The sequence below is a fragment of the Serinus canaria genome, chromosome 3, assembly GCF_022539315.1.
Source record: "Serinus canaria isolate serCan28SL12 chromosome 3, serCan2020, whole genome shotgun sequence".
Lineage (NCBI taxonomy): Eukaryota > Metazoa > Chordata > Aves > Passeriformes > Fringillidae > Serinus > Serinus canaria.
The window spans coordinates 25,050,989-25,078,503 of NC_066316.1; the positions used below are offsets into that span (position 1 = coordinate 25,050,989).

Here is a 27,515-nt window from a genome sequence, read left to right on the forward strand (position 1 = left end):
CTATCAATCAAACACCAGTTCTATCCAGAGGTTAAAATGGGTGGCCAGGTAGGCGGTCTTGGTTTTGTGGTATTATGAAGTTTTCATCATGAATCCACAGTGACTGTGCTTATATTTTTAGAGAGGTGTAAAAATTATGTCAGATTACTGGGTTTTTTTCAGCTCTTTATTCTTGTCACCTACAAAGCTTCCAAGGTAATTTTCATTTTGACCCTAATCCTTCTTGCAGACCATTTGGGCTACTGCTGCCGTGCCTTTCTCTTTACTCATTTACACCCTTCCTTTTTGTGGGGCAGGGGGAAAGTAGGATTATTACCCATCAGAAATCCCAGTGACCAGTTCCTTAGGAACCCCCACAGTCTCAGCTCTGCAATTAAAAGTACAATAAAATATCAGGGGTATCCTTGGGTGCTGATGAATTCTCAAAATTCAGTCACATATTGGTATGTGTCATTGAACACTTGGACATAAATCTCTTTTCAAATTTTAAACAACCATCACTGCTTATGAAATTTCAGTGCAGTTGCTCAAAAAAAACCCAACTCTTACCCCCTTTATCACATCATAAAAGCAACAATATTAGCTTCCATATTTTTGCAGCCCTGGGATACTTTAGCCAGAAGGAATTTGCCTATTTCTTCTGCAGCTGATCCAGTATCAAATTGAACATCAAAGGATTCTATCAAAAGGCTTATTTTGTCATAGAGGTTGTAAAAAGAATCAGTAACAAAATTTCACTATTTCTGGTTTCACTCTTCCAAATAAATTGATGTATTTCCCACTCAGTGACAGATTATCCAGTTGCCAAAGCTTTAAGCATAAATGAAACCTTTCTGAAACTGGGACATCTCAGGACTAAAGTACCTGATGGATAATGAATTCTTCTTTTTAATACAGAAAAAAAGATTTTTAATGTTTAAATTCCACTCACTAGTGCTCAGAGAAATTATTAAACACCCCCATGTTTTCTTATCCACAGCTAATTAGATGAATACAATGATATAAAGTGCAAACTTACAAAATAACTGCATTGTACGGATTTTAATTCTATTAAAAAACTTCAAAAGTTAGAAAAGGATTAAATGGGGAATAAATGATATCACAAATTTCTCTTTAAGAGAAAAGATTGTTTCCCAGAAGTCTTGAGGTCTTTGTTGTTTGCTTCAGTGGAAAGTTTATTGAAAAAATAAAGACACTAGATAGAATCTCCTCAGCATTAAAACACCTGATAAAATTAATTAAACTGTCCTACTTATATTAAAACCTAATACAGTCCCCATCAAAGTAGTATAAAGTATTTGGGGACTTGACATAAAATATGTTTTGCATAGTTTCTTTTCAAAGGTTCCTGCATGCCATCCAGTAAACACAGCTTCACCTTTTGAATTCTGTAGGACTGTTCAAAACTTCCCTATTTTCCATTGAGTTCTACAGGGTCTTTATCATCAATGTTTTTTATTTGCATCATAAATGGCCAGTTCTATATAATTCCCTTTTTAAAGACATTTTTTCACTTCCAAAGGCTGTAGGCTTATGCTGTTATTAAATAGGCCCAGTGGTGCTGAGTACTTGCAGATTCTTCTGAATTAATTGAAGAAATAGGTGGAATTGGCTCCAACAAGAGTTCCATGCAGGATGCCTTGTGAGGCACAGATGCAAAATCCACCACATAAATGCACCTGATTAAGTTCATGGTAGTTAACAAGCTATTGCTGCATTTGCCTTTAGAACTAGCTGTGTTTCTTGTGTTTTGCAAAAATATCACTGGCACTCATTGGGAACTCATTATGATTCAAGTAACAGAAAAATAAATACAAGTCAAACCACACTTCCAACCATCAAATGTTTCTCAGGAATGCAGAGAAAATAATTTTAATACTTTTTATCATAACTTAAACACTATTCTTAGCAGTGCTACTTTGTCTCTCTGTAACTGGTTAACAAGTTTACTTCAAGTTGAAAATGCCAGACAATGTGCTTAGTGAAAAAAACCTAATTTCTATTTTTTTGCTATCGAGCCTTTATAGGAGTTTAAGCTCCTCTACTGAATGCACATATATTTATCCTCTGTAACTGTATGTTATAGGCAGATATAAAAACATAAGATGTCCATCATTGTTGTGGACACTGTGACACACATCTGAGTTGCACAGGGGGACCATGACACAGAGGGATTTGAACTCGCCAGTTCCACATGGAAAAACAGTTTGGCAGTGACAGCAGAGCTGTACTAAAGCTAATTATAACATTTTAAAAGCTGCAAGAGCTCTCTCCCAATTCAAGGCAAATGTACTGGGGGAACTCAACCAGATGGAAGCAGTGTTTCATACATATAAACTGCTCTGTGAAGGAAGTCCATCTTCACACAGTCTCCTTTTACACCACACCTATGGATGATCTTGGTTTACAAACAGAACTCCCAAAGACTGCTGGCTGTGTTAAAAATTATGGAAATTTTGTTTGTGGGAATTTCGAGCAAAGAGGACCAATGGAGTGTCTTGTCCCTTCCTCATTCAAACAGTCATCTGTCATCACTTCTCCTCACATATAAATTTAATTTAATTTCCACTGGCAGCAGTGTTATAATAAAGATAGAATGTTATCCCACAGAATTTTCATAAACATGAAAACAAAAATATCCAGTTAAAAATTTCTAAAGTAGATTTTTATATACCCTTTTTGCCCTTTTCAGTAGAATGTTTCACTCTATTTTTTTTCAGGTAGAAATGAAGCCCATATTTCTTTAGAATCACAAGTCCCAGAGCATGAGTGTGAATAATCTTTTATCATTTCAGGTTAAGATGGTTTATCAGCTACTGGATCTGCCACTTCTTCAGTCACCTTTTCAAGGACCAGTTACCGATCCCCTATCACATCAGTGAAATTTATGAGAGGAGGAGCAGAGAAGAGTAATGCCACATCTTGAGGGAAAGGAGATGACATTTGTCTGAAAGGCAGGCTTTATTTTGGAAATGGCAGCTGTTTGGAACTGTTGACAGATTGGGAGTGTTAGAAATTGTCCCAGGCCAGATGGATTACTGATCTGGATCTAGGTGAATAGGTCAAAGGCACTTTATAAATGATGGCATCTATTCCCACGTAGCTATCACCACTGGAGAGTAGCATAGGTAACAGTTATTTTTATAACATGTAATTGAGTTATTTTGGAGCAGTCCCACACAGGTCAGAGGTATGTACTTTCTTATCATCTTCCTCCCCTTTTGCTGCAGCAATTGCAGTAACTTGAGACATTTCTAGTACTATTCCTAATTGAATTAGAATGGGCTGAAGGCAAGATATCTGGGGAGGGGTAGCAGAGAAATAGCTCTTTCAGTCAGGAAGTCACATTCAATCTTTTTCTTTCTGTTATTTCCTGTGACCTGAATACATTGATCTGTTTCATAGTCATGTTTAAGGAATTTTTCAAGGAACAGGAATGAATCAACCAAATAAGAACTTGAAAGGGTTAGAAAACGAGGATTTCATCTACTCGTGGGAGCTTGATACTTTCACTTCTTGTCTCTTTCTGCTGCATTGTATTTATATTATCATGCATTTTTCCAGAGAACAAGCAAATTTTAATTTAATTTTAAATGGAAATAAAAGAAAATGGAAAAGGCCTTCTCACTTTTAGTCAATTGAATATATTATAGAAATAAAAACAGTTGAAGATGTGAGTTTCTGACAGTGCTTGGATCGAACGAATGCCCCTCAGTGAAAACTGCAAAGCCTTCTTTTGTCCCACAGTGTCCCTCAACTCCTTGATGGCCTTAAGTACATCTCAGAAGTTCAGTTTAGAGACTCTTCTCCCTCCCTAGCCTCCTCTTGTGCCAAAATCCTTAGAAATGCTTGACAGAAAGCTTTGCCAGGCATTGTCTGTCTCCACACATGTAGCAGAGCTTCTTTTGTGAATAGTTGCCTGTGTAAATTTAAAGTTGCTAATGCCAGGTTTCTACCAGCAAAACTTAAATTTAAGAACCATGAAAAATGAAGACAAAAAGGGCAAAAGCTTCTGACAGGAGCACAGCACTGTATTTTATGTTATGGTCTAGATCCCCTTGCCAGTTTGATTAGCTAGTTTATTCGTGTGTTAGTAAAGATTCTGGTCCTAAACTATCTTTTGGCAAAATGCTGAACTTTTTTCCAGTAAGTTCTACCTAAGCATCATATAGAGAGAAAACTGATGCCAGCCAAAGGTGCAGAGCAAAATAAAGAGCATGTCAAATGGTTGCAGTACATTTGTTTGCACTCAGTTGCTTCAAAGTCGTGCATCTATATGTAGCAATCTTCTAGGAAGAGCTCATACATGTGCTGTGGAATTGAGAAGAACTGTATTTTCACATAGCTGTAATGAACAGCTTAGAAAAGTTAATTATATGCCTCAAATGCCTTTGAATCTTTCTTTATGTCTGATTGTTTTTCTCAGCACTATTTGAGACCAACACAGAAAATTTTGTCTTTCCAGAATTCAGTTCCAAACCATATGTCAGCAGGAAGGCTCTAGTTTTCAAGTTTTCAGGAATATGTCCTCCCCTGCTCTTACAACACAGGTGACAAAATTGTTTAAAACCTCATCCATAATTGTTCTGAGAGTATGTCAAAAGAGCTCTGATGTAACAACTGCTATAGCAACTATTCATTTTGGGTCAAAAGCTGAAATAAACTGCTGACACATCATATTTCACAGGCTAGAGGAGACAGTTTGGGCATAATGTAGTAATATTAATATATTCTACAGAAACTGTAGTAATATTAATACATTCTATGGAAACTGAGACTACTCAAATATACATATAGCATAGAATACTTGAGGCTGAGAACAATTTTGAGAATACAGATTTAAAACATATTAGTTAGCCTCTACTTAACTGTTATTAAGTACTATACATAATTAAGCCCAATTAATCTAATTAAACTTCCAACTGACAAGGGTTTCCAGTTGGCTGAAGTTTTGCAGAGCTCTTTTGTACATGACAGCAAACATTAACCTTTCCTTTGAGCAGCTGACCCTCAAAAAGATGTCCCACCAAGAGATCATATCATATACAATACAGTCTAACCACAGTCCTGACCACTGAAAGGTCAATAATTTCCATCATCTTTCAATGTTAGGAATACATCAGGGAGATTTTTCCTCTGTGTTTCTCAAGAAAAGCCATGTTTGGTGAGCTTCCTCTTCTTTGTTTCTGTTTTCTGAATCTGGAATTATTAATTGCTTATACAGTAAAGCTGAAGGAGGTCCAAGATATTCTGTACTTCAGACAGGGTTTAACTTCTTCCATACAGAATGTTATTCTCAAACAAAGCCAAATTCTAAGCTATTCAGTGGGAATATTCTTCAGTTATGAAGAAGAGAATGTGTCAATGTATAAATACACATGCATATAATATATACACACATCTATATATGTATGTGTGTATATATAGTATATATTCTAAATATATGCATATAATCCCTATGAAAGTCCATTCTAAAGATCTAAGGATGCCAGAAATTGAAACCATCAGTTACTTTGTTTACCACCAACCACTCAACATTCTCCCATGAACAGAAATTTTCAGTAATTTTTATGTTTAAACTCTCAGATTTTTTAGGTTAAATAGTGCTTGTGTTTCTTGCTGGAAAAGGCACATCAATGGGCTTTGAAGCACTGAAGGCTATGAAGCACTGTTCTCAAGGCACAACATTAATAGCCAGCCTAACTGCATGAAATGATAGACTGTCTATGCAGAGCTTTCAGGAGTTTTAGTATCTCATACAGAAGATATATCCAGGTGCAGGAATATGATATGCATGTCATGGTGAGCACTGAGTTCAGTGCCAGAAGTATGGGAGTGTCTTGCTGACTCTAAATCTGTTGTTTTGGGCAGTTTTTATCTGAGGCAGGCCATCTTCTGTACCTTGATTTCATAATTGATTTTTAATCTTTCTTGTTTATTAAGGATGTCTTTCTTTCAGTGTAAAGATTATATTTAATTTCTTGTTTGAACAGTATGCAGCACTTCTATCCCAGTGAATACCTGAGAGCTCTCCGATAACTACAAAATTCTTGCACAATTGTTTCTCCTGCCTTTCATTTTAACCTTTGGCATTCCATCATATTTGGTGTTGGCAGAAAAAAACATGAGTGCTCTTGCATTTCCTTAATAAAAAGCCCAAGACAGCTGCTGTAGAAACATGCAATAGCTGCAAGGTGATGATCTGCCCTGCAATGAAGTGCATGGGAACATGTTCAAAAGCCCTTAAACAGGAATCAAGTGCTAATTTAAAAAGAAAGAGGAGAGCAATGAACACTGAAATAATTTTACCCATAGACTTGAGAAAACACAGATGGAGATTTGTTGAATCTGTATTTCTCAGGGCTACTACAAGCAGACAAAGACAATATAAATTAAGCCATCGTCTCAGAAGGTTGTTTAATAATAGCAGACATTATGTTTCTTTACTCTGCTCCCAAGGCTCTTTTAACAGTTACATAATATGCATGCATATTAGGGAGGAGAGTCTGGCATTCCTGGTTTTCTTCCTTTTCTAACCAAATGTCTAAACCTGAAGCTAGAGTCAGGTTTCTTCTTGGCCATACTCCTGGCCCATGAAGGTAGAGTTTTTGGATGCACTTCAAGAGAAAGGGTGGAGAACAAGTTAACCAGAATACCTCATGGCCCGAGCACTTCACTAACGTGACAGATACGGGTTCAAGCCTTCCTTGTTTGAAGAAAGCACAAAACTCCTAATTTCTGGATGAATTAGTGGAGTATCATGCAAAAGGATGGAAACCAAAGCATCTGAGTGCTTGTTTGTTGTCACATATAACTGCATAGAAGATAAAGGTGGAATTTTTATGGCATTCTGCCTAAACTTCAACTACAAGTACCGTGCAGGATGTAGCACAGCATTGAAGCTCCTGCCAAAAGAACAGCTCTTTTTACAATGCAGGCAGCTTCCAGGCAAAGCACAAAGATAATATATACATATATATCAGACTAGGTTTATTTATTCCATGTATAAAAGAATATCAGTCACAGGAGATACTAAAGTAATGATGGCCTATGATTGGTTATGGTTATTTCAGAGGATTTAATAACCTGAGATTTTGGTTGTTATTCCATTTTTGAAGTAATGGAACAATACTTCAGAAAGTGAAGGGCTTTGGACAAGTAAAATGTTTAAAGAACATGGCTTTCCGATTATTTATTTTCTTTAAATCTCACCTTCAATTATTTCAGAAATATTTCACCTCTACAAAACCTACCAAGCGTATCATTGTACAACCAGCACAGTTCTACTCCTTCTGCAGCCAAATAAAACAAAGTATTTGTACAAATGCAGCCAATTTCCCTAGAAGAATTTTCAATCTTTTGCCATGATCAGTACAGGATTAAAGTCATCTCATGATCAGATAGATAAAATACCAGTTCTGCTACATTCACATAGAGCAGTGCTTTGGTCTGGAGGAACAAACTGGAGGGTCAGGGAACTAACATTATACTTAAGTCAAGCACATTTTCAAATCAGACCTCTTAGATGTGAAAGTGAGAGGTGCTACAGACACTTCTGCATTTTCAGCATCTAATTTAGCTCTGTTCCTATGGTCTTAACATCCTGAAACCATAATAGAAATAAAAGACTGCTGGCAGGCTCTGATGGAAATATAAGTAGGGTGTCCAAAGGCTTACTATTTATTTACACACCTAAACATAAATAATCCCCTCATGTACCACTTTTACCCATAGGCTAAAACACATAGTTTTACATGAAGGTCATACTTGTCCTCATGTTTTGGAAACATAATCTGTCTTTTAAGACTTGCAATTCTTGTTCCAACTGTGAATTTTTAAATCCCTCCACTTTTAAAGAAGTAAGAATTCTCAGGGCTTAAGGTTGTTTTCATTTGGATGGGGCAAGTATTAAAAGAAAGTCCACTAGAGTGTCAATATACACATATAGACATGCACATATTTCTCACGAATATTTCAGAAGGTATAACTGGGCATCTGAAAGGCCAAGGTAATAGAAAAAAAAATGGTCAACATAAACTTTTTTTTTTCTGAATACAACTGAAAGCTGTCTTACCTTGACATGCACCACTGGGAAGAGTTTTGAGTTAATAATGATATCTATGTTGAAATTCAGTACCAGAAACTCATTAAAAAGCAAAATTGATTAAAAAACTGTTTGTCTCAGTTTAAGTCTCTTCCTTTTCATATTCCTCTACCAGTCCAGCACCAGAATGCTGCAGAAAGTCCAAGTCTGTCTAAATGATTTCTAAGGAGAAGCCTATAGGAGGCTATATCTGGGTGTGCAGTCAAGCTGCTGGCCATTTAATCTACATAGGGATCTGATCCCAGCCTATGGTAGAAATATTTTTGCCTTATTTCAGGTTTTGAGGGTTATAAGGCTGATTTCAAGAAAATCTTGGAGGGTTTTCTTGGGGTGAAGTCCAAAGGGGTGTCCCTGTTTCCATCGCTCTGTAACTTACCACATCTCCCTGGTGCTGCAGGAGAGGAAGCTGAGACATTTCCACAAGGAGCTTCTCCTCTGTGTGAGGGATGAAATAAAGCTTGACATGGTCTGCAGAAGGCTGTGCAAGCCTTTGTTCATACTTTTCAAAAATCTTACTGAACAACCTAAAAAGGTAAAAAAATACCTTTTACTTAATTTGAAGAGCTATTCCCAAATAAATTTTATATATTCTAGATAGAATTTATAAAAAGTAGCCTGGAAAGAAAATACTATCTAGAGAGAAGATTCAGCTCAGAGCAAAAATCTTTGGATTACCAAAGTGATTTTACAAAATTGATTGCTATAATCAAGAATAATCTTCCCTAAAACTAAACATTTATAAACTACAGATGATCCTGACATTTGAGGAGTCTAGTCCAATGCCTTATTTTCTCTTGTTTATGACCCAAGTACAGAACTGAAGTTTTCCAAATTAATTGTGTGTGAAAGCAGAATTAAGCCCAGAAATTGTTTATTCCCTATTCTTCCACAATCTTCCCAAATAAATTTGGTAAATTGTTTACAGTCTACTCCCATGTCTGAGGCCCTCACTGGATCAAATGTCTGTTTCATTTTGCCCTGTCTGGTTTAGACTGCAGACTCTCAGGACTGTGGACTGCCTTTTCTGATAAATCTCTACACAGCAGAGAGTACAATGGAATATGATTACTTGTCTGGAGATCTTAATATAAAAGGATCTAACATAATGCAAACATTAGGAGACATAATACCATGTCATATCATATCAATGACAGGAGACAAACAGAGTCAGCCTACAGCACTTTGTGTGGAGAGCCTGCAGAGACCGTGCAGTGAAGAGGGAATATAGAAAATAGTTTTAGGTTTTCCAGAGCTATAGGTAAATTCCTTCTCCAGTAACCAGGATGAATAGGATGAAGGCCATAAAACATGAATGCCCTTCTTAATTGGAAAACAGGCAGTAAACGAGCTGCCCCTTTAGGATCAAAGACACTATTAAAAATGAAAGATATTATTACAGTTATTGTAAGGTTTTAATAGTAGCATTTATCAATAGCCCTTCTCACTGGGGAAATCGCTATAAATACCCAGCTGACTTACAAGCAACTATATTGTTCATAACATCAAATGGCTGGCCAAGCATTGCCTTCTGATATTCTTTTTCTATTTCATTTTATACCCTTGAACCTAGGCTCTAGAAAATACATTTTTAAACAGGGAGTAATTCTCTGATATATGGCTGAGGTAGCAGCAGAGCTGCTAATCTTAGGTAAAATTTACCACTGTAAAAAATTGAGATGTCACTTATTAATTTCTCTCACTGTTTACTTTCAAGAGCTAAATAAACATGAAAATTTGTCTCCTGAATGTCTGAGATATAATAACAGGCTGCATCTCTTTCTCCCACCCCATCAGTAGGCTATATTTGGTAGAATTGTGCCAGATGCCTCTGGGTTCATTTTAGTGATTCAGCAAAATTGAAAGAGACAAACTAAGAGAAAACTGTTAGACAGTATAATCCCAGGGATAGCCTGAAGATCAAAACAAAACAGTATGTTAAAAAGAAATTGCTTTTTGGAATCTTTCAAATTTTCTTTATAGGAAAGACAGATTTAGTGTTGTCAAGGTGTTGATATGCACATTTCTGAGAAAAAATATTTTCCAAATGATTGTTCACACTTTTCTTGGGTGGAAATCAAATCTACCCCTTTCTCTTCTGGTAGTGTGGGGATTGCGGCAGAACTTCCTTGTGCCTCACCATTACTGAGGTCTTCCAGGTTGGTCTTCTATTCTGCAAGGAGATTGTCTTGTATGTTCACCTTGCTGGGTAGAAAAAAACCTCCTACACTTTTTCTTTTAGGATGCAGAGGTTAAGAGACAGAATCATGAATAGAGGGCATATTTCTCCTGATCTGAATCCGATCATTTGTCTTTCCAGCTCTTGCTTTTCTCTCCCTCTTAATCATAGAACTAGAGGATAATTAAGCTGCAAAGGACCTCAGGAGGTCCCTAGTCCAAGCTTCTACTCAGAGGCTCAGCTTTAAGATCAGTTCATGTTATTTGGTGCTTTACTCAGACAGGAATTCAAAACCTCCAAGAACAGAGAATTCATCTTTTCCATATTGCACTCAGTACTTAGATGAAGGTTCACAATGCCAAGTAAATGACTTCTTTCCCTTCCTTTGATCTACTGTCGGTGTTCGTGGTGATGCAGCTCAGAACAGTATTTGTCTCCTTTGCTGCCCCCCAAGTCCTGCAGAGATGTTCCTCAGCCAGCCAGTCAATGTACTGCTGCAGGAGTTCATTTGTTTCCACATGCAGGACTAGGCATTTTTCCTTTCTGAGTTTTGGAAGATTCCTGTTGGCTCATTCCTCCATTTGTCTCAGTCTTTCTGGATAGCAGCTCTGCCCTAGGTCTGCTCAGTCTGGTGTCATTTGCAAATTCAGTGACCACACACTCCATCCCCTCTGGCAAGGCCTTGGTAAAGATGCTAAACAGGCCAGGTCAGGGCAGACCCACTCACTCATCATCAGCTTACAGGCTGCTTGGTCCACTTCTTTCACAACCTGATTAATTAACCCTTTTTTCACCCATCTTATGAACATTTTCCTTGTTCAGCCTTTTATTATGAATGCAATGGTAAGCACTACTCTTGTTTCTGTTTGAGTTTTGTCTCCTTTTTGCACTGTAGCTCCTTCATGAGTTTTCTGCTTGGACAAGCTGATGTCCTGCTATATGTCCTTGCTTTTCTGTGTATGGGGAGGGACCATTCCTGTACTTGGAGGAAATTGTCATTAAGGATCTGCAAACTTGTTCTGAGCTCCCTTCCTCTTTGAAGCTCCCTTTCATCGTGTCCCATCTACCATTTTCCAGAATAACCTTAAATCTGTTCTCTTTCCTCAGGATCTTGAACTCCTATTTCATGGTGACTATAACCAAGGCAACAAAACCAACTAGTTACCAACCAACCAACCAACCAACCAACCAACCAACCAACCAACCAACCAACCAACCACAAACCAACTAGTCCTGTCTTGTTAAGTGAATAGCAGGTGCAGCTATGTGGCATCCCACCTGACCATCTACACTGTTGCCCTTCCAGCAGATAACAGAGAAGAGAAGGCTCCCCAAAAGAACTAGGGCCTGGGTACAGAGACATCCTGAGTTGTTTAAACAAGGCTTCATCTACTCCCTCATCCTATGGAGACAGACTGTAACACAATTCTCTTTGTTCTGAATGTTGTGTATCCCTCCACAACAACCTCTCAGCCACGTGAGCTGTCCCACCACAGTAACTAACCCCAGAGGTGATGCAGTTTGGTGACCAAGAGCAGAGCTCTAGTTTCTCCTGTCTTTTCCTTTGGCAGTGGGTATTTGTGTACACAGCCTGGAGATGGGCCTTCTTTCCCCTTTTTTCCTCACTCCTAAGGTCTGCCCTGTACATTTCACCGTATTGTGTCATCTTATCTGTAAAACTGAGTATGGTGCATAAGGAAAGCTAAAAAAAATAGATTAGATACGGATAAACATACAAATAGGTAGATATGGATGTTAGACCTTAGAATGGTGAATTAACACATTCTGAAGACATGTGTCAAAGGCTAATGCAGCTGAGGTCCCTCTGAATGTGCAGATATTCTGAAATGTGCTGAGGAAAATAACTGGAAAACCACAATGCAAATCATGCAAGAGGAGGCTGACACCTTCCTATACAATTCCCCAATTAGCAGATGGTTTTTGAATAATCCTAATCTCTACAGTCCCTAAAATAAATTCCCATAAGATAGTTTGATGTGACATAAAAAAGATCTCTTTTAAATCATAAACGTAAACCAGACCTCTTCATGATATATCAGTTTCCTACTGCAGATGCTTTTTTATTATTTCCTCCTCCCAATCATACAAACTTCACAAGGGCTGCTGACAGCTTTTTCTCTCTTAATTAAATAGCTACACAACCCAGTGTCATTAGTTATGAATTTTTTTCCATGTTTTAAACTAAGACCAGCATTGTTAAAAATGTATTAATGCATTATAATTATTCCAGCTTTCTAAAAATAACCTATTAAAATAGATTTATAAAATGTCATTATCCTGCCATAACTGGATATCTAACTGGTCTATATCCTCAGCTTTACATTTAACTGTGCATTTAAAATTTATGCATTTACTTCATTGTCAAGTAGATACCTGTAGTTGGTTTTGGTTGGCTAATAGTGGGTTTGTGTGCAAGACTTGACACAGTGAGTACAGTTTGCTCTGCTAAAAGTTTTACCTTAAAATTTTTCAAGGGCTGTGCTTATCTTATCAGGCAAGAAGAGAAGACAGCTCCTGGCAGTTAGATCAAAAGTGTCATTAACAAAAATTAGTGGTCAGCTAAATTTAGGTGTTTTGCACTTGGGACTGAGGTTTGGAATTGAATGACAGAAGATAGGGTATTAATATATGATCTTTTGAGATCATACCCTCTATTTTATGAAGTTTATGGGTTTTATGAAGTGCAAATACTGAGCACTCATTAATACTAATAATGTAGTGGCATCTCTTTAGTTTGATAGTAGTGGCATCTCTTTAGTTTGATAGTATAACCTGTCTTTTCTGCACTAAAATCACAAGGTGATCAAACACAAAAACTTTGCAGGCAATGAAAAAGCTTGTAATTTTCTACTTGTAGCTCTGGGTTTGCCAAGTTTCACTGCTTTATATTTTACAATGCTCTTCAAATCCAAACAAACTGAAAGCATTCTTTTTTCCATTTGTCCTTACTGTTCTCACAACGAAATCACTAACCATGAAATTAAGTCTGCAAGTGAAGTTCCGGAGCAGCGTTAGCAACATGAATAATGCATTGCTCATAACTTAAATTGAGTCAAGTGCACTGGCTATAGATATGACTGCAGAAAAAGAAGTAAGAAGAAATTCTCACCGTGGCCAAGTTCACTATTAATGGAATTAAAACTGTCATCAGACACAGTAGATTCATAATACATTCATTTCTGAGTTATTCCCATTCCAGAATAATGACTGTAAACTGAACATTAAGCATTATTGAAGCATTTATCCTCTTCATGAGAATGAATAGTATTATTATTCAGTATTACAGCAGACTGGTATGAATGCCAAATGCTTTTAAAGTTTCCTGCATAATTTGTAACTAAACCTCCACCAAAGTGTTGACTTTCTCTCTTCAGCCTCATCATCTCAGTGACTGAAGAAAGAACAAAATAATTCCTCAGCCTACCCATGAAATAGGTGCCAATGGCAAGGAGTCAGAAGCACAGAGTGGTTTGGGTTGGAAGGGACCTTGCAGATCACCTCATTCAAACCCCCCTTCCATGGGCAGGGACACCTTCCACAAGAGCAGGGTGCACAAGGCCTCATCCAACCTGCTCTCAAACATTTCCAGGGATGGGGCATCCACAGCTTCTCTGTGCCAGGGCCTCACCAGCCTCACAGCCTAGTGTCAATCTGTACTCTTTCAGTTTGAAGCCATTACCTCTTGCCCTGTCACTTGATGCCCTTGTGAAAAGCCCCTCTCCCTCTACTGAGCTGGACCCCTTTGGGTAGTGGAAGGTTCTCCAAGGGCTCCCCAAAGCCTTCACTTCTCCAGGCTGAGCAACACCAACTCTCTCAGCCTGTCTTCATAGGAGAGGTGCTCCAGCCCTCTGAGCTCTTCTTGGCCCTCTTCTGGACTCAATCCAACAGGTCAGGAGACTGTTTCGACAATTCACAGGTGAAGCAAGATAATTAATACCAAATTAAAAATATATCCTTTATCATATATATATATATATATATATATATATATAATATATATATATAATATATATATATGAATATTAAGATTCTTTACTATCATTCAAAACACAAGAGATTTTACTGAGGATCAAAAAATCTTTCACAAAATTAAAAAGATAAAATGATGATTGAAACTTTTAAGTGCCTATTCTAGCCACGGGACAACAGAGTTCTTGGAACAAAAAGTGTGTCATCTCATATATCATAAAACTGTCAGCAAATCAGGTACCACTCCTGACCACTGTGCATGATTAAAGTATAAATAGATAAGGATAAAAATGGTAACAGCAATTGTTAGAAGCCAATTCTGAAATTCTTTCCACTTCTACTTTGTAAACTGGGACTTCTGGGCATGCAATGCAGAAGTGGGAAAAAGCAAGAAATATTGGTATCTTGCCATCATTATCTTCTCTATTTATCATGAGCAAATTATACAAAAATAATTTTTGTATGCAGACCACACATGCTATATTCTGATCTTGCTTTAATTCATTATTTTATTCCAAATAAGGAGCATTGCTTTGGATATTCAGTTGCTGGACTCAATTAGAAAATGTCCATATCCAATATTCTTGCAGAGTGGCTGAGTTTCTTTTCTTACTAGTAGAGTGCTGCCTGTCATGTCTTTGGCTCTGTCGTATTAAGTGACCTCTACCCTGTTTGGAAATGCCAGTAAAAGAGGAATAGAAATGGAGCCTGGTTTAAAACTCAGACCTGTGCTATGACATGGTATTATCTTAGCATTATACCATTAATACAAGGTTCATCTCCATTTGCTACTCACCTTTGATATTATCCTGTGGTTCCCAAGGTCTTTGTGGCAGGCACCATCCTGAGAATCTTTCCAAGTGGCAACAGGAATCCCAAGGCTGCAAACACATGCTCAGACTGGAGGCCAAAGGTTTAAGCCAGAAAATGGCATATTGCTGTTTGTCTACCAGTAACCACAGCAGCACTTTTCCCTTGATGGCTTTCTAATTTTCATTTACTTTAATAAGTTTCCTGCTGGAAGGTAGAAGACACCTCCACAAAACTGGTGCAAAAGACCAGATTCCCTAATGAAACGTTAAAAAATAAAGGGAAATGGAAAATATTGAGATAGATAAAATAGCCTTCTTCAAACAGTGTCTGTCTGTATTTCCAATTACAGTGCTTCACCCTATTCTAACCCTCTCTGCAACAAAAAATTAAACACTTTCCATGCAGCCTCTGTATGACCCTAAGATGGATGCTTTTTTAGCACTGATGTAATACCATTTTCATATACAGCTTGAAAAGCTTTTAAAAAACATAGCAATTACAAAGCTGTGTAAATGAGAGCTGGGATTACAAGTAATAGTACAGTAAGATCTTAATTCATCTCTTTTTGTTACAGCTATTTCATGGAAAAAGGAACTCGATAGGCTGTGTTGTACAAAAACAAATGGGAAGCAACAAAGAGATCGACTGGTGTTCCTTATCTGAAGATTGAGTTTCAAGAGCTAAATAGATTGAAGCTTAGAGAAAGGGCTTGAAAATAATCAGATTTTAAATTTTTTTCTATCTTTCAATTTGATCCCAAATTTCTGGTCTTTTAGATGATTTGAAATAAGAAAATCAAAACCTAATACCATGGTAGTTTCTTGGATAAAAAAATAATCCAAATATAATAGGGTAAAGAAAAGCAAGGCATCTGAGGAAATGTAGCTTAGCACAGGCTTTAGAAGTTTCTGTCTCCTGCTGAAACATGATGTATAAAAATGAGGAGTTCTGAGCACTAAGATGGTTACTTTCTTAAAAATATTAAATGATAGTAGTAAAGTTAATATGTTCTGGACTGAGAGAACAAAAACTTTTATGCTGTGATTTTAGTATTAAGCATTCTAATTGGTAGGAGATTATATAAATAGATTATGAAAACCGATTAAAATATAGATTTTCATATTTTTGTAAATGTTGAGCTTCTTTTATATTGCTTTGCACTGTATGTTGGTTTGTATTGACTGATGGAACATCAGCTGATCTGTGATGTTTAATGTTTAAATTCATACCACACAAGCAGAGAAAAGTACATGTTCTCCAAAATACCCCATCTGTATGTGTGCATGACCATGTAGATATAAAGTCAGTCTCTGCAGAATATGATATTACAGGGACACCTAACAGATACATGGCATTCTCAGACGATATTATGAACCTCCTGGAAAACAACCTAGAAAAACTGTTTCTTCCATTTTGCCTCCTGAGAATTTTGTCATTAGCAGTTTTATGAATCTTCGGCTATGAAAAGCTGGTACCTTAGTGATCCAGTTTAATTAATACTCAAAAAAGAAAATTAAAAAACCAAACAAAAAACACCCCAACCAACCAAACAAAAAAAAAACCACCAAAACCCCAGAGTATATATGTACACATCTTCATTCTCTTCCCACCATTAGACACGAATTTGTGTGGTTGATTTGGAATAGGTGCCATGAGTTGAAAGGGAAACAAAAAATGAAAGTGCATTTCCAGTGCACAGAAAAGTGGGCCCTTCTCTGCTCTAAGTGTGTAGAAATCAAATTGCCAATAAGTATCCAGCCTGAAAAAATCCATCCTTCAGCAGGCTGACTGCTTAAATGGGCCTTAGCTTTCTTAGTATTTCTCATTGCCCACCAGTGATTCAGTAAGTGCCTTTCTCCTATTAAAAATCAGTCCAAGATTTTAATGAGACAGAAAAGTTGGTTCAGTGAATTCCAGCTGTGTTTTTTCTAGAGTCTGAGCAGCATTGCTGAATATGAGAGTAAATATAGTTTCTCTGCAGGTGAGCTGCCTTTTTTTCTTTTTTTCCAACTAATTGCTCCCCCTCTTCCTTTTCTCTCCCCTATGACTGAAGACAGCATGTCTTCAATGCCTGCCAAAGTCATGGAGAAAATGTTGCTGGCAAAGGCTGAGGCAAAGAGAACCACAAATCTCCGGCACTCTCAACACACACACCCGGCAGCGGCGCTGGTATCATGGCTCCCATCAGCCATTCCTTCCTATCACACCCCCCTCCACCTTCCTTTTTTTATTCCCTACGTTGTTCTCAGGCCAGCAGCTATGTGTAAACAGGATGTGGGAGCTGGAGTGAAATGTATTCAAGTCCTGCACACCTCCCTCCTCACCTCTGGCTGCAATGTGCATCCTGCCTGGAACATCTGCTTCAGATAAATATAAGGAGAGTTCAAGCTGTGCAGGGAAGGGCACAGCCTGGAGTTCTTCAACCTACTCTTGCCACCCTAATTCTTTAACATCTAAAAAATATAGAAAAGGCATTTTACATCTAACTGGGAGGCAGGTTTCCTAAAAAGGTACTATTCAATAATTGTAACTAGCCTTCTGCCCTACATTTAATAACTGAAAGATATTCTAAGACCATTAAGAATAATGCAACCTACTGTTTGTTTACATATTAGTTCTAGTAATGTTAACTGAAAGGTGCACATTCATATGCTGTTGATACTCGTGATGTAACTCAAGAGGGACTTTCATGGTTGGCAGTGCAGTTTTTTTAAAAATTGCTTCTGGTAATATGGCTAAAATGGATCCTAGGGCTTTATAGCACAGTCACTCAGAAAAGATTTCAGTACAGCTTGAAAACTGAAAACGAGAATAATGTAAATGGTTGCTACTTTTCAGTAGATTCCACTGCAGGCAGTCTGGGAGATCCTGGGAATTCTGAAGTCAAAAAGGGCAACTTAGGATTCTTTAAGGAGCAGGTAACCCTGAGTAATATACAGTCAGTGCAGAATTGCACGGCCTCATTAGCCTTGTCAGGATTTTGACATGTGTGTTTATGGTCATCATCACAGGCATCTCCTAATTTTTAATATTACATCTTCTGATACAGGGAAAAAAAAACTTCAATGTCAAAATCATTCAATATAAAAAGGAAAAAAAAGTATAATATCCTTACTAATCCCAAGGATTACAGAGGCCAGAAGTACCTGTATGGCCACACTCAGAGAGCCCAGGGACATGCACAACAGACCGAGAGAGAGAGGCTGAAGGGCTGTTGCTGGCACGGAGGAGGACAAGAGGCTGCACCTTTACTTACACTTCAGAACAGAAAGGGAACCTCTTTCCCTTCCTACTTGCCACCAGACCCCCTCCTGTTCTGGCCTGACCACTAACCCTTCTTCCTTCCCTATCCATGGAGCATAAAAAATGAATTCTGTGCCCAGTCCTGAGGAGGTTGTTTTTTTTTTTCCTGCCCCTGCACACATGTAAACGTGCACATGCCCAACACAAACTCTCACAAGAGAGTTAAATAGGAACAGGGCTCTGTGCATAAAGGAGACAAGGGCCCACAAGAAGAAATTAGGTAGAAAATAACATTAACAAATTTACATTTCGACTTTGACTGACTTAAGGAAGATTAAGGCATTTTCAGAGATCTTAGAGAGTGACTAGATACTAATGGGCCTTTGAACCAAACCTCCATTTAACTCTGCACACATCTCTTGCATTTATTTTCTGAAGCTCCTGTACAAGCATTTTGATCAATACAGCTGATCAAACACAGCAATCTGCAAAGGTACTGTCCAAATCTGGACTAACCACATAATCTGCCTTTCCAATGAACAGACAGAAATAGCACTTCTGGGGTACCACTCACCCCTTGTTAAAGCAGATCTCTAATGTTCACTGAACATCCTGTTAAATAAGTTTAGCCACAAGGTGCCTGCTTTCTCCAAGGTCAAAAGCCAGACCCGCATAACTTTGCCTACAGAGGAAAACATTTTAAATATTTGAGATGCCTCTTACACTTAATGACATAATTAATTGAAGAAAAATTTTGAGGAAAACATTCTTAAATGAATGAAGTAAAATTGAAATCATGTAAATTAAATTAGAAGTACCTCTTTTTTATTTACACTGTACTACAAGACATCTTGCAGATGCTTTTGGAATTTATTTTCTTTTCAACCATTTTATACATATATGTATAAAGGAGTGGGGATGGGGGGCAGGGAGCTCTGTGGTTTCTTAGGTTTCTCTGTGATTTCTTTTTTTCCCCCTTTTACAGAGAAAAGATCTAAAAAATAAAGCACTTAGTTTTTGTTAGACATTAGATTCAAAATTGCAGCAGCCCATTCATTCCAATGTCTTTTTCAATATATCACACTCACAAAGTCTCAGCATTTTCACCACAGAGAAAAAAATCATCAGTGGAAGGAAGACATTTCAATTAATAATTCTATTGCAAGCTGGGATCTGACTTGGGTACTTTGATCCAGCTGAACTTACTGAGAAAGTATGGATGGGAAGACAAGACTTCTTGATAGAGAGCATAATCTCTTCTGCAAACGTATTTTGTCTGGAGAACTGCTAACCCTATACAGTATGAGAATATTTCATCCCTGCAGAAGTATGGAAACTCAAAATCTCCACTTTTGTACTCCTTTCAAACTGTACCAGTATCTAACAACCAAGATGAGATCAGGACTTATAACACAAGGTGCTACAGAAAAGCTTAAACAAATTAAAAAAATCAAAGGGAAAATGGAGCTGCAGCAGTGGGGAGTTGCTCAGGGTCACTCAACAGGTTCATAGCAGGACTGGAAGTTGAGCACTTGAGGCTCCCCTAAAATCCTCTACCTGCAAACTGTCCTTAATTCCTACTATCACATAAGCCTTTTAAATCAGGGCTGCATGCTCACCATCCTCAAAGTAATAAAGTTATAAGTCTTCTTTCAAAAACAAGAAGCCCTTGTCATCCTTACAGGGGGAGCAGCAAGGCTCTTGAGAGTGTGATATTTCAATGCAAACAGGCTGTAGCTCTGAGGACATAAAAGACAGACTACCCACAGTAAGCAACAATAGGTCAGCACACTCTGAAATGGGACTCAGGATTATAATTCCCTGCATAGAAACTAATACAGATATTATTCCTTGTAATGTGATCAGGCCTGGGTCTAGGCTGTAACAGGTCCTGTTTGCCACTCTAGCTTAGTACAGGCTCAGCATAAGAAGGAAATTTATTACGAGGCCGAGGATGCTCTAGAATTTCTTACTCATCCCATTTTAAGGGTAATTTCAGCCTTTTCTAGCTGTCTCAAATCCATTTAGGAAAACACTTATTTGAAAGAACTTGAAATTAAATAGGGCAAAAAATAAAATCTACAGACATTACAAAACAGTACTATATCATAGTATCCTTCATCACTTTTTGCTCTTAAGTCACAGGAATTGCAAGTGCCAGCTTCTCTGCAACCACCCCAGCAGCACTAACTCAGAGCACACTTGCTGCTGAGCTGACATTCAGCTCTCCAAAATGTATGTAAAGCTCCATAAACATGATTTCTTCTACTTCCAGCACAGAATCCCTGTTAGTCTTATAAACCACATACATCTTCCAGGCAGAAGGTACAGGCAACCTGTAGTGGCCACTGCTGCCCAAACTAATAGGAAAGGGACAACGTTGTTTTCTTTACATTTCTGCCATGACACATCACAAAGAAATGCCAGATCAGGGTCAAGTTACACTAAGCCACACTGTGCTTTTTGGTCTTGTGATGTGACATCAGCTCTTACCAAGCAATGGAAGAATTGTAATGTAAAGAAAGGCTTTTGAAAGGTCTGCTAGAAGGAATTAATTGTTGAGCATGGGAAGAAACTAAGTGGCTGGTGTTCCCCAAGAACTAAGTGCTGGCTCCAAGCTGTGCTGCAGGGTTGTGCCCTGCTGGAATGAACAGACCAACCCACATGTCCCATGTCAGCATCAGAGGCCACCCAGTGCCACTGGAGAGTGCCAAGTGGCTGGAGGGGACTCTGTTGCCCAGCTGTTTGGTGGCAGCTGCAGTACACAGACCATGCAGCCCACACTGTCCTCTGCCCCCTGAATGTGGGTACTCCATTTTGCTCCCGCTTTGGGTCACTCAACACTGTCCTATTCCATACTTTTCTTAGCCAGTATCTGATACAGATAAATATAAATATCTAGTCACTCAGGCCAGGCTAGCCAAAGCATGAATGCTCAGACACAGAAAAACAAGAGAGAGGCAGCACAACTGTGATACTACCGGCAGAGCATGGTAATAAGGAATCAAATGGAGCCCTTGCATCCTTTCCCACTCTTAAATAGTTTTCTCCTCTTTACCTTCAAAGCCAAATATCTTAAGTCCTGTAAATTCTAAACCCTATTGCAGCTGGAGAGACTCATGAGGATTATGAGACAAGGAAATGTAAAGGAGTCAAAGAAAAGGCAGGTGAAAGACAGAACGGCATGAAACAAAAGTGAGGGTAAGGAGAAAAATCACAGAACAAGAAGGGACAGGATATATCAGCCCTAGTAAAGGCTTAAAAAGGAGGAGTTTTATGCCAATTTCATGCACAGTAAAGAGTAAGGTGAGAACCAAATGTAAATGACATTTCTAACTTCAAGCAAACATCACTGTTATTGTCAGCCCTGGTTTTAGAAGGGTTACTCTTGAGCTTCAAATTGGTTCTTTCATCCTATGCAATATATAAGATGTTTTTACCTTTAATTTTTAAAGCACTCTATAAACTTCTTTACTTATGGGAGGCACTTTTTAAAGCAGGGCTCAACATACAAAGGATGGTATGTCCTTTGTATGTTCTACAAGAGTACTGTGTACACAGCTCTGGAGAAGGTGATGTTTATAGCACCACAACTGGGGCTTTAGGTGTGGAGGCAGAAACTAAAAGAGCAAGGGGTTTGGAAAAAAATCAGAAAATCAATGACAGAAACAGATGCAAATTATAATGGAAAGATCTGTTAGTACAGAGCCAATCAAGAATAACACTTACTACACCTATTCCTTGTAGTACTCAGCATGTACTAAAGAACACTTTCTCTTCTGGGATTTCAGGAAGGAAGCAATCCCAAAGCTCCTCATGCATGCTGGGACAGTGACAGTGATTATGGCTGGAAGTAAACTGAAGAGAAAGTTTCCTTCTTCTGTTTGTACCTTCCATAATCTCTACAGTGGCAAATCCATATTTGGAAGCTTACCTGTTGGGTAAGCTTTTTTTAGAGTTGTTTTATCTTTAGCAAATGCTGCTGTCTTTCACAAAATAAAAAATAATATCATACTTCCTTCTTATATTTTTAGATTTAGGTTTTTTTTGCTATTTGTATTTTAAAACAGAGGTGTTTATTTGCAACTGAGTATTCAAGAGGCCATTAGAAACACACCATGTGACAGCACACTGCGATTGCACAGTCCTGCAACTCTTCAGTAAAGAGACTAACACCAAACACTTCTGTTCTCCAAATTCTCCATTTTACAAATCCTTCCATTTTTCTAAGTCATATCTTACAAGTTTTCTGATATGAAATGCTGCTTTGCCATAATGCTCCCATATTCATATTTTTTCTTCTGAATAACCACGAGTTTTCATTAAATTATTATGAAAATGAGAATACAATTTGAAGCTAGCCAACAAAAAATTATGTCTTATTGCACACAGTGGGTCTTACTGTTCAAACCTCTTCCTTAACTAGTTAAGATGCCTGAGATATAGCTGAATATATTGTAATAAAGCTTTGATGCACATTCACAAGATGCGATTCACAGGGTCTGGGATGCCATTAGGTGGTAGGCACTAGTAAAATTACTTTTTTTTTTCTTTTTTTTTTTTTTTTTTGCAGTAGTACTTGCAGAATTTTTGCTGTTTCAAGCTATCTCTCAGAACTGAGTATCGGCATGACAATTGCAGGTTATAACCTGCGACAGGATCTATTATTCCACTGCACTTGAGGAATAGCTCACAAATCACACACCAAATGAAATATGGAACAGAAAGAGAGTGCTGCCTCTTTCGAGTAATACATCTCTTATGAGTTCTGATTTATCCATAAACCCAACCTTCAGGTCTTCTATGGACTGCCTTCTGGCTCTTTTCAGACTAATTCACAGCAACTGCCTGAAAAGTTCCTTTTCTAAGAAAAGCTCACACTTTTCCTCTCAAATTCTCAGAGCGAAACTGCTGAAGGAAGCCTCCCACACCCTAACTGGGAGGCTGGAGCTCGGCCGCCTCTGCTGCCCTTTAGAGGCCAGGCTGTTCTGCCTGCTGCCTTGGAGTTCTGTGAGCCAGCAGAGTGCTGGTGCACGGAGCAGGGCGATCTCCCTGCTGACGGTGCCTGCGCTTGCTGGGCCAACCCAGGATCCACCGGTGCCCTGGATAGCTGCTCTGTGTTGTACCCTTTCCCTGCCTCAGCTGTGTTTCTTGAACTCCGCAGGCAGAGAAGAGTTCTGGTGCTGCCTTCCCTGAGGCAGAGCTGAGGCAGAGCTGAGGCCCATGGCCCTTGCCTGAGGCAGAGCTGAGGCCCGTGGCCCTTGCCTGAGGCAGAGCTGAGGCAGGGGCAAACTCAGCGCTCGGTACGTCCCACGTCCCGACAAACGAGCTCATTCCTGCCCACACAGCCAGATCAAACGGTGCTCAGGAAACAATCTGGGATCCATATTAGCCCTGGGTACCGCCGTCACCAGAGCAGCGTAGCGGGGCGGGGGGGAGCTCTGCTTCTAGCACATTCCAATTGACAACAGCTGGGCCGGCTCCGCTCCGAGCAGCTGCCTCCAACGCGGCCCCGCTGCACTGCCTTGCTCTGTGGAAAGCTTTGTTTTGGCTAGGGACGAGTTTGTTGAGCTTTCTTGTGCTTAAGTCTCACACAGAGACTTTCCCTTTGCCCATGGCATGTGACCCTGCCAACTTACGGGCTCACATACCCAATGCGAAAAACAACAACTTTAAAAAATAAAAAAAAAAAAAAAATAGAGGGAGGGAAAAAAAAAGAAAAAAAGTAAGGTTAATTAACCTTAGGTCTGTTCTCAGCAATGCAAGGCTGCCATAGATAAGTAATAAAAATAGCTTCTCAATGGTCCTTGTGTCTGTCAGAGTCTCACTCTGTGATCTTTCAGTCAAAACCATGAAAGCGGGAGGGGGAGGAGAGGCTGATTCGCTACTGTCCTTTTCTTGTGCCTGTTCCCAAGGCTGCCTGGCTCTGTCCTTCAAATCATCTCCACCAGTAAATCATTTAGCTCAACCTGTCACTCTCAGCCATTGTGAGGAGACAAAAGCTACCCATTTAACCCCAACCATAGCTGATTCACGCGGTGGGGAAGGCAGGCTCACAAAGGGAGGCTAGCAGGGAAGGTGGCAGTTGGGTTGGATTTCGTGTAGACTGGTGCTCGTTTTCCCTCTATTTTTTTTTTTCTTTTTACTTTTTTTTTCCCCCTTCCCCTCTGTTATTTTAAATTAGCAGCACCTCTCATACTGGGATTGTTGTTTGAAGACCACATGTTTGTCAACAGAGCTGTTCTGCTTGAGTAATCTGACCTCAGCCTGGCTTCAAAGGTTTGAAAGGGCAAGAAACAGCGCACATCTATTACCCCTTTCACCTGGACAGAGTTTTGGACCATTTTTGTTTCTAAAGAAAAAAAAATATGGATACAAAACAAAAACATCCAATTAGTCACAGGGTACCAGAGCTATTTCAGTCAACCTGCTATTTGGGGAAATTTGCACTGCAATTATCAGGTTCATTTCACCTGAATTATTGCACTAAACTGTCTGCTAAAACCTTGAATCATAACCTCTGCCCAAAGTCTGCACCTCAAATGGGTATCTCTTGAGTTGCAACAGGTTGTTCTCTCTGCCAAGCAATCACTCTGCCAGGTATTTTAAAATTAAAATTAGTCCTTTGACATAGAAATCAACTGTTAGCACTTCTTTCCCTTGGTGGCCCTGGGCAAAGTTTAGTCTTCATGTACCTCTCACCCGTGAGCAACAAAAACCCTGAAAAATTAAACAGGCCATCAGAGAGCAACAAATTAACATTGTTGATAGTAAAATAAAATGCTTAGTGAAACCAAGCAATACTGCAGACAGATCCAAGTTTTATTCCTTCCCCCCACCAAATTCCAGAATATCCCTAATGAACAGAAATCTGCCATGGAGCAAACTGTAATTTATGTATAAAGCATATTTGCAAATATCCACACTTTTGATTTCTAATGATACTGCTGTCAATCCAGTAACTCAGTAACTACCAGCCAAGGGCAGTGCTATGTTTTAAGAACCAAGCACTGAAGTTGACAAAGACTCACAAACACAAAATGTGCCATGTCTGCGCTCCTCCTGGGATATTTCTGATTTTTGTTATGCATGTGAGATCCAAGAAATGACTATGTACTTTTTTGTAATCTTTTTAATGTGTTTTTTAACAACAAGCAGTTCAGGACGTGGTCATTGCTCAGTGTGTTAGACATGTTTATTCTCCTGTTGGGCATTTAAAATGCCTTAAGTCCTCTTTTCACTATGAATTGCGTGTCAAAATGTTGGTTTGGATATCAAATTCTCTCATAACCCTGTCATTAGGAAGGGTCTTTGTCTGCCTGAGTCACTCTTTTGATTCCTTTGTTTTGTTTTTTGTGTTCCCCTGACAGGTCTATCCTACACCTTTCTATAGCTAGCAGGGTAAAGCAGAGTTGGGAAAACATGTTTTGCATTACTGAGTTTGCAGTCTCACTGTAAGCTTTCTCACAGATTCCTCTTCAATGGAGGGTGGAGGGGAGGGGAGAAAACATGCTTTTCCCTGAGACTGCAGAGTATGTGAATCGTCTTCTCTTTCAACCTATGGGGCAGTCTTCACAGATTTCAACACAAATGGAAGAAATATCTGATTTCCCATTCCATCTGGATTCAGTTTCTTTCTTCCTCTTTGTATAGTTTCTTAGAGACATTATGGAACTCACTGGAGGGGCTGCTTACATATGACTATGGCAGCTCTGGGCATACTGCCAGAATTTCACTCCAGGAGGCTGCAACAGGAATCTTTAATTAACTTGAACCAAAACACTGAATGGCAAAGAACAAAGCCATGAGGCTGGAGAAGGAGAGAAGGAAGGGACAGAGCAGAAAATAATGTTTCCCATACTAAAATCTCCATTTTTGGTCATGGTATGACATGATCATAATGTCACCTTATATGTATTTACAAGAGCATAGGTAATAATTCCCAACTCCTGTCTTACTCAGTATATTTTGCCTTTCTTTCTGCTCATGGAATTAAGATCTCTGATTGACCTTTGCTCAACTGACAGAATTCTCTTGACCCTTACATGAACATACAGTTTGATTACAAATATCCTCTATAATGTACAACATTCGAAATGTGAGATAACTGAATCTTTCACATCTTGAGCATTGCAAAACTACCCTGTAATATTGCAAGAGTGCACAGGAGTTCCAGACATTGAATAAGATCCCACTCTGCACGGCATGGTACCAGTATGGTATGTCCCTGTTCTCAAAAGTTTACATTCTAAGCATAAGCAAGAATTAGATACAGACAGATGAATACCATAACTACTTACTGAAACAGCATTGTTCATTGTTGTGAAATGTTTTCAAAACAGAATGGCTAATGTTTCACACTCATTTTGCAGAAACATAGAAGATGCAAAGCAGCAGAAAATCAGGTCTGAAATACCTTTCTCACTTGAGCTCAAGGAAATGAGATGAGTGATTTCTTTGCTGTCCGTTTTCTGGTTAAATATGTGTGCAGAATGATTACTCTAAATGCAAAACTAATGGTGATTTCATGCATATTCATTCAAGTGAGTTTGTGATGGAGGCTCTGGTACTGTTCTAGCTAATGAGGCACAGTTGTTCAAATATTTGTAAAAACAAACATAGAAAGGACTTGTACATGCTCAACATGAACTTATTTACTCATTCAAAGGAATATTCGAGTGTGAATTGATTTGCCAGTTGGTGGCTTGGAGTGTATTATATTTGCATCTCCTGGCTTAATGACATCCTAAAAGAATCCAGTTTGTGGTGCCTCTGATGTGAACCAGCACATGGTAGCTGGCAACAAGCAAGGGAGTCCTTAAAAGCACAGTCCTGACCCACAGAGAAATGCAAATGTCAACGTACCCAAATTCCAAGGAATTATTTCATCCTCAGAAGCATATATACTTTTCCTTATCCTAAATTTTCAAAACAAATTAAACCCCCAAAAACCAATCTTTAACTTCCTGTTTTAAAATGATGTTCAGTATGGCTGCCTAAATATTTATGGGAAAGAAATCACATTTCACTGCTCTGTAAAGCAATCATGTACTTACTGGGTACGGTTTGAAAACTTGACATAGAGATGACTGCCAGAACCCCCTCAAAAGAGAAATTTCCACCAATGCCTGAGGTTGTGTCATGTTAGAAGCACCTGCAAAAGAATGTAAAAATCTTTAAAGTGAATAT

General features: G+C 38.7%; 1 long non-coding RNA gene across 1 annotated transcript; it reads right to left on the reverse strand.

Moving 5' to 3' along the window:
- Positions 1-8,358: 8,358 nt before the first annotated feature.
- Positions 8,359-27,465, reverse strand: LOC127059465 (uncharacterized). The gene is made up of 4 exons (XR_007777354.1): positions 27,383-27,465; positions 15,067-15,287; positions 13,981-14,198; positions 8,359-8,628 (listed from the first exon to the last, which is right to left on the reverse strand). It is a non-coding gene; the product is annotated as an uncharacterized LOC127059465 (long non-coding RNA).
- Between the last annotated feature and the right edge of the window lie 50 nt (positions 27,466-27,515).